The sequence below is a fragment of the Diceros bicornis genome, chromosome 9 (assembly GCF_020826845.1).
Source record: "Diceros bicornis minor isolate mBicDic1 chromosome 9, mDicBic1.mat.cur, whole genome shotgun sequence".
Taxonomy (NCBI): domain Eukaryota; kingdom Metazoa; phylum Chordata; class Mammalia; order Perissodactyla; family Rhinocerotidae; genus Diceros; species Diceros bicornis.
Window position 1 is genome coordinate 87,786,113 of NC_080748.1, and position 8,349 is coordinate 87,794,461.

Genomic DNA, 8,349 nt, shown 5'->3' on the forward strand with positions numbered 1-8,349 from the left:
ATTCATTTGCCATTTAAATCATATAGGAAGAAAAGAGGAGTTACAACCCAAAAGTACACTAATACTGGCTGTTACATTTACCTATGTAGTTATCTTTACCACTGTTCTTTATTTCTTCATGTGATTTTGAGGTAGTATTTATTCTTTTATTTTAGCCTGAAAAGCTCCCTTTGACATTTCCGTAGGGCGCATCTACCAGTAACAAACTCTCTTAACTTCTTTTTCTTGGGAGTGTCTTAATTTCTCCTTCATTCTCGAAGGCTGGTTTCGCCAGATACAGAATTCTTAATTGTCAGTATTTTTTTTCAGAGTTTTAAATATGTCACCACACTGCCATCTGACATCCATGGTTTCTGATGAGAAATCAACTCTTAATCAGGATCGCTTGTATCTGATAAGCTGCTTGCTGCTTGCGAGGTTCTGTTTTTGTCTTTTGACAGGTTAGCTATAATGTGTCTCAGTGTGGACCTCTTTGAGTTTTTCCTGCTTGGAGTTTGTTGAGATTCTTGGATGTGTAGATTCATGTCTTTCATCAAATTTGGGGTATTTTCAGCCATTATTTCTTCAAATATTTTTTTCTGCCCCTGTCTCGCTCTTCTGGGATTCCTATAGTGTGTGTTTTGGTATGTTTGATGGTGTCCCACAGGTCTTTTGGGTTCTCTTCATTTTTCTTCATTCTTTCTGCTCCTCAGACTGGATAGTTTTAATTGCCTTATCTGCAGGTTCGCTGATTCTTTCTTCTGCTTGCTCACATCTGTTGTTGAACCCCTCTTGTGAATTTTTTTATTTCAGCTATTGTACTTTTCAGTTCCAGAATTTCTGTTTGGTTCCTTTTTGTAATTTCTCTCTCTTTACTGACATTTCCTATTTGTTCATCCATTATTCTCCTCGTTCCTTTAGTTCTTTGTCCATGGTTCCTTTAGCCCTGTGAGCATATTTAATACAGTTGATTAACATCTTTTTTTTTTTATTTTTTTTTTTATTTTTTCCCCCCAAAGCCCCAGTAGATAGTTGTATGTCATAGTTGCACAGCCTTCTAGTTGCTGTATGTGGGACGTGGCCTTAGCATGGCCGGAGAAGCGGTGCGTTGGTGCGTGCCCGGGATCCGAACCTGGGCCGCCAGCAGCAGAGCGCGTGCACTTAACCGCTAAGCCACGGTGCCGGCCCTCATTAACATCTTTGACTAGTAATTCCAATGTCTGGGCTTCCTCTGAGTTAGTTTCTGTCAAAGTCATTTTTTCTTGTGCAAAAGCCACATTTTCCAGTTTATTTGTGAGCTTTGTAGTTTTTTGATAACTAGACATTTTGAGTATCATAATGTGATAACTGGAAATAAGATTCTCCCCCTCCTTAGGGATTGGTTTTGTTACTTGTTGGGGCTGCAGTTGTCCATCTTCCAAAGTCTTTATTCTTTGTTGTGGGTGATCACCGAAGTTCCTGTTGTCTCTTCAGTCAAACCTGGCAGAGATTTCCTTAAATGTCTGGATCTTTGTTTTAAAAAGTGTGTGTATCTCTTTAAATCTTCTGATGGACGCTGTGTGGGAAAACACTGCAACTTGAGGGGGTCAAATCAAGGCAAGTATCTATGCTGATCTCTCCAAATGACCAGGCAGCCAGAGATACAACTCCAAATTCTTGGGAGACAAGCTCCTTACTGGCCGCCTTGGAACTAGCTGACCCCTCCAGGAACACAAGCCACTCTCCTGTGGTGTGGCGGGATGTAGGGTGGTTCACGTGCGTGAACCCCCACCCCTACCAAACAGCCACCGCTTTTTTTTCGTCAGGCAGTCCCCTGGTCACTGTAAGTACCTGATCAGCTTCCAGAGTTCCAAAATAGTTCTGATAGTTCCTTTTTTTTTTTTTTTTTTTTTGTGAGGGAGATTAGCCTGTTGCCAATCCTCCTCTTTTTGCTGAGGAAGATTGGTCCTGGGCTAACATCCGTGCCCGTACTGCTCTACGTTATATGGGACGCCACCACAGCATGGCTTGACAAGTGGTGCGTCGGTCCACGCCCAGGATCCAAACCTGTGAAGCCCAGGCCACCAAAGCGGAGCGTGTGAACCCAACACTATACCGCTATACGGTCCGGCCCCTTCTGATAGTTTTTTTAGTCTTACTGGTTGTTTTGGTGGAGGGACTGACCCCTGGAGCTTCCTCCTCTGTGATTCTCTGTGATATCACTCGTATGTCTTAAAACTATAGCTAGATCTTTTGCTATTACTGTGATAAATGTTGAGAGTCATGTAACATTGTCCACAGTACTTACCAAAATTAATTAAAACATTCAAAGGTCATAATGTTACCAAGCAAGGGCTTGCTGCCTGATGCATAGAGATGCCAATACTACAGCACCAGCTTTTGAGAAAAGAAAGCTTTGTTGCATGGCTGACCAGCAACGACGCGCGGGGCAAACTCAAATCTGTCTCCCTGAGCTGAAACGAGCACAGACTTCTAAGGAGCTGGGAGTGGGAGTGCTCATGTGAAATGCTAACTTGTGGAATCTGACTGGAGAGCAGCAGTGTAACAGTCTGTAAGTCGCATGTGCTACAAATCCAGGGACCCCCTCACTGCTCATCAGGCTCCTTACTTAGGGAACTTGTGGTTCCTAGGCGTCTCAAGGTCACCTGAAGACAAGATTTCCCTCTTCTGAGCAGGCTCCAGCTACATGACTGGCAATTTTTGCTTGTTGTCCCTGCAAAACAACTTTGATACATTGTTATTGGTACAATAGGGCCAGTGTGAATTGGCCTGTGATGGTTACAATAATAGTACTTAAGCTAACAAACTCAACTGACTAGTAAGCACATTTTGTGACACTTTTTAAAAAGCCAAAAGAATTGAACAGATTTTGGTGATAAATTATCATTTTGTTCTATAAAATAAATGTGATCCACTATTCTCTATAGTGTCTACATCCTATAGGAGGTAAGACGAGTGAGTTTTACCTGGTTTCTCACATACTGACTTGATGTCATCCATTTAACTGCTGGTGGATGTTACAGGCTCTCTTGGCCTGTTTTTATTCAATTATTTTAGCATCATTTGTACTTCTTTTCACTTATGGATAAGATTGAAAACTGAATCCATGTGAAATAAGCAGGTATTATCAATAATGGCATGTCATTTGTTATGTGTCACAGCTAGATAACTATCTTGTATAAAGCACCTGGAGTCAGTGTGGCAGAACTCATTGAAATAATGTCCACGTTTGCTGGAACCGAGAAAGGAGAGTCCTCATACAGGTTTGCACATTGGCAAGTGATGTATTTCATGAAAGACATGTTAAAATTTTTGTCTTCAAAAAGTTTACATTTTTAAAAATTTATACAAAAATTTTACTAATCTCTAATCTTTAAACATTTTTTTAAATCTCTTCACTGAAATTGGTAAAAGAAAGACTCTTGCTATTGTTACTGTCCAATGTGGGGCCTTCTGCTTGCCACAAGACATGCCAGTGGTCAAGAGGCAAGGTGGTAGGAGAAAAAGGACTTTTTATTACAGCTTGCCAGCAAGAGGGAAGATGGCTGACTCATGTCCAAAAGACCCATCTTAAGGGAGCATGAAATTTTACAGCAGTTATATAGGCCATTGGCTTATTGGGGGAGGGGGTTAGGAATGTTGACCTCCAGGTGTTACAGACTGGGAGTGCCACACCAGCTCTTTCAGTTTTCATTGATGATGGCTATCAGCATAGATTCTCTGTTCATGGAATGAACAGAGAATGTTCATCACATTCCTAAGGAACTCAAAAAAACAAAATTATCATCTTGTCGCAGCTGGGAGGTACATGCACAAGCAGGGGTCATAAAATCTACAGAGCAGTTAGATCTCCTGGAGGGTGCATATCCAGCTGGGTTAGTTTGTCAGAGGTCATTCAAAGTTACAATAGAATTTTTCTTTTCTACAATATGGCTTCCCTATGTCAACCTTGTTTTGAGCCAGTATCACTATGATTCCTGGGTGATAACTGTCAGCACAAGACAACTCTTTTCTTAGTGTAATAAAGGGAGAGGATTGTACACTTTGTCTCTTGAAATCCTTTCTTTCAGGCTCATCCTGACTTCAGCAGGCACATTATCCTAGTTTTTCATAGAAAAATGTTGTATTCTAAGGCATGTATTCATAGCAATATTAACAAGTAAGATATTGTATAGAAATGAATTTTCCTGAAATGCTCCCTTAAACACCAAAACCTTTTATCTTAGCCTAGAATGTATCCCATATATTTCTTCTATATATATGTATATGGCAGCAAAATATATATAAATTAATATATGTGTATGTAAAGCAGAAAAAGAACAGCACTCCTTTCTGGAGGCCCCCTGTGTTAACTCCAGGGAGGCTCCACTGGGAGGCCTCGTGCAGACGAGGAGTGGGCGTGGCTGCTGGTGCGTCTGGCCCCACACTCCGTGTCGGCTCATCACAACCTGTGTTTAATGCGGTCATGCTCCGGCAGACCAGGAGGTGCTGACTGCTGTTTAGACTCAAATACTGCGTTTTTGAGTTTTTGTTCTTTTTTGATGGCTTTTCTATTCTCTGTCAGGCGTCACTTGTGCCTATTTTTATGCCTTCCCTCTCTTTAGCTGGGCTGGAAAATCAAATGACTGAACTTAAAATAATCATTTTAAAAATAAGTAAAAATGAAGGTATTCTGTTAATACTTTTTTCACATTTATTTTGCCCACTAGACCAAAATATTTCTTCACTTAGGTTCTTCATTGGGCATGTGGTATGATGTATCAAGCAAACTCCTGGTAAATGAGCCGTTACCATATTGACAGAGCTTTGGGCTTTAAGACATAAAGGCAAACACTTCAAGACATTTGAGCTGTTTCTGAGATCAGCAACAGTTTAATACCAATGTTTAGGCTCAGAGAGTATCAGAAAAGGTAATGTGTAATTGTACTGCCAATTTTTTTGGTACTACCCAATTCTCCAGTACAGTTTCCTAAAAAGGCATCCTTCTTGCCAGGTTTAAAGTGACTGTGCTGTCACTTCAAAGGAAAATGGGGATGTTATGGTCACCAGCTGCTTTGAGCCACTGTCATTCACCAGTGGACCTGTGCTGCAAGTGGAACGGAGCCTTCCCTATGACAAGCATTTGCCCAAGCACCACATTTGTGGGTGGAGGGTTCAGTGAAGCAAAAGCAGTCACCTACTATATTCACTCTGACGTTTGGAGGTTATTTGTTACTGCTTCATTTTACCTGTAGTTCTGTGCATACGTAAAACAAAACATTTTAACAGGCTTCATAATGTGTAGGAAGCTAGATTTTTCTTTGTGATATACTTATTTTTTTTCATATAAAATCATAGGCTATTTTACAAGTGTATTTATTCACTATATCTTGAAATTTGTGTTATAAGATTTTATTTAAGGCATAATTTCATGGTGGGGCCGGCCCGGTGACATAGTGGTTAAGTTCGTGTGCTCTGCTTCAGAGGCCCAGGGTTCGCAGGTTCAGATCCTAGGTGCAGACGTGTGCACCGCTCATCAAGCCGTGCTGTGGCGGTGTCCCACATATAAAGTAGAGGAAGAGGGACACAGATGTTAGCCCAGGGCCAGTCTTCCTCAACAAAAAGAGGAGAATTGGCAGCAGATGTTAGCTCAGGGCTAATCTCCTCACCAAAAAAAAAAAAAAAAAAGAATAATTTCATCAACAAACTTGAATTCTAAAATTCTATCATTTTTGTGAAACCATTTCTCAAGTTTATTTGTAAGAACAGAAAGTAGCGAATCAGAGGGGTCTTTGAAAATTGACAGTGGTGGCTGTTACTTGGGGAAAAAAAACCATTTGGGCCTTTTGCGAGCTACATTTACAAGAAATATATATCCAGCAAACATGTGAATGCCTGTAGGTGCCAGATACAGGCCTGGGCTGGGCATACAGAGTGGAATAAAATGTAGCTCCTGCTTGAGTAAGTCATCATTCTGGGCTGTAGGGAGTGTTCTTTGAGCATTGAATACGGTGCAACAAATGGAAGTGTGATTAAGGTTCTGGGGATCTCAAATGAAGCCACCGTGGCTGGGAAGGTGTTCGGTTGGGCTGAGAGGGCTTCAGGAAGGTGGGAGGACGTGCTAGGCAGAGGCCATAGCATAAGCCGTGGCTTCATAGTGGTGGCAGCAAAATATGGACACAAGAAATATCACAAGGCATTGCACATACCAGGGCCTAATGAGAAGCTGAGGACAAGAGTTCTTCTCTCCGTTAGGTAATTTCAGTGTTTTTTGGCTGAGTAATAAAAGAATGCCAATGTAGAAACATCACTAAAGAGCTGAAATCAGATATTGAGTTAGATGATTAACTTCTGAATAACATGCAGAAATTAAAGAAGGAAGACCTGCAAATAGATGAGGGCAGTTTTAAAAAAAGATGTTCAGAATACAGATAGTCCCTCATATATGATGGTTCAATTTAGGATTTTTTGACTTAACAACAGTGCAGAAGCAATACGCGTTCAGTAGACGTCATACTTCGAATTTTGAATTTTGGTCTTTTCCTAGGCTAGCGATATGCAGTACAATCCTCTCGTGATGCTGGGCAGCGGCATCGAGCTGCAGCTCCCTGTCAGCCACATGATCACAAGGGTAAACAACCCACACACTGACAACCATTCTGTACCCATACAACCATTCTGTTTTCCACTTGCAGTATTCAATCAATTACGTGAGACATTCAACACTTTATTATTAAATAGGCTTTGTGTAAGTTGATTTTGTCCAACAGTAGGCTCACGTAAGTGTCTGAGCACGTTGAAGGTAGGCTAGACTAAACTATGATGTTCGGTAGGTTAGGTGTGTTAATGCATCTTCGACTTACAGTATTTTCAACTTACAAAGGGTTTATTGGGACATAAAACCCTTGGAAGTCGAGGAAGATCTGTATGTGCTGTGTATTTAAAGACTGCTGAACATTCAGATTTTTAAAATGAATGGTGTCCAAATTTTTCCTATCAGCCCCTTTTGCCCCTACCTCCCACCCTCACTATGTAGTAAAAGATTTTGTCTGGCAACCGCGTTTTCCTTTTTATCATAGATAAGATCATCAGAGCTTTTGATCAGCATAACTAGGCTTTCTATACTGAGTTGGTTTGAGGCAAAAAAGGAAACTGGATCCAGTGTGTGCAACTTGATCATAGGCTTGTCTCTAATGCAATTCCTCTAGACCTTATGAAATACTGAAAATTGTGCCTGGCCCCCTTTGTGGCGTTTTAGAGAACTCAGTTTGGGAACTGCTCTTTGAGTCTTTTGGCCCACTTGAAATGTTACACTTCAACTGTGTCCATACATAGTGAGTGGGATCAAGTGCTGGTTGAGTTAAGTCTGGATTTGCTTCCAGTATCTACCAGTGACTCCCTTAATCTCTCAATGCCTTGGTCACTCCATTCTCTAATTTTTTTGTTTGTATTTGAAGTTCTTGGGAGAAAGGAGCTATGAATGAAATATACAGCCAACATAAATAAAGAAATATATGAGGAAATATGAAAAAATGTGGCACTTAAAAGTGAAGAACTTTCATATAAATTATTCTAATTGAAAGTTACCGTTTGCATGTTTGTAAAAGAAAAATACACAAATGTGATCATGGCTTAATTGCTGTCCCATTAATTGAGAGCCTCAAAAAGTTGAATAAAAATTATATTGGAAAACCTTAACGCCCTGTTTTGTGGGTGCCGTGGGTCTGAGCTCTTAGTTCCTCTAATCCAGCCTGCACATCATCCAGACAGCAGTCAGTGCTGACGCCTGGGCTCCTGAGGATAGTCCAAGTGAGTCTTCTTTCTGTGCCGGCCAATTTCTGCTCACAACTCTGGCACGTTCATTCCACTCCATATATATAGTAAAGCCCTGCACCCATTCGTGCTCTTTGTCAACAGTTTTGTTTTTCTTATATGTAACTGCTAGTCTCTGATGAAACTGTAGAGGAGGAAGACAATTCCTCTACCCCCTAGGTCCTTCTGGGTGGTCTAAGAATTAAATTGACATGAGACAGAATAACAGGAGAAAAATCAAAGTTTAATAACGTGTATACATGGGAGAAACCCAGGAAAGCTGAGTAACTCACCAGAATGGCCAAAGTCAACACCTTAAATATCATCTTCAGCTAAAGACACAGGAGGATGTTGGGGGTAGTGGTTTTGGGCTCCAAAGGGAAGGAAGGAAGGCAATTCACATGGAGATGGAAATGTAAATGTTTGTTAAAAAAGTGTTGGGCCCACCTGAAAGAAACATTTTACATTACATTACAGTTATCATATGGTATTAGCTCTTTCCTGGAACAGACCCTCTATCTTAAATTATTTTAGGCAGTTAGGGGAAGGTCAGAGTTTCAGAGTCTTTTGTTCTTAAAA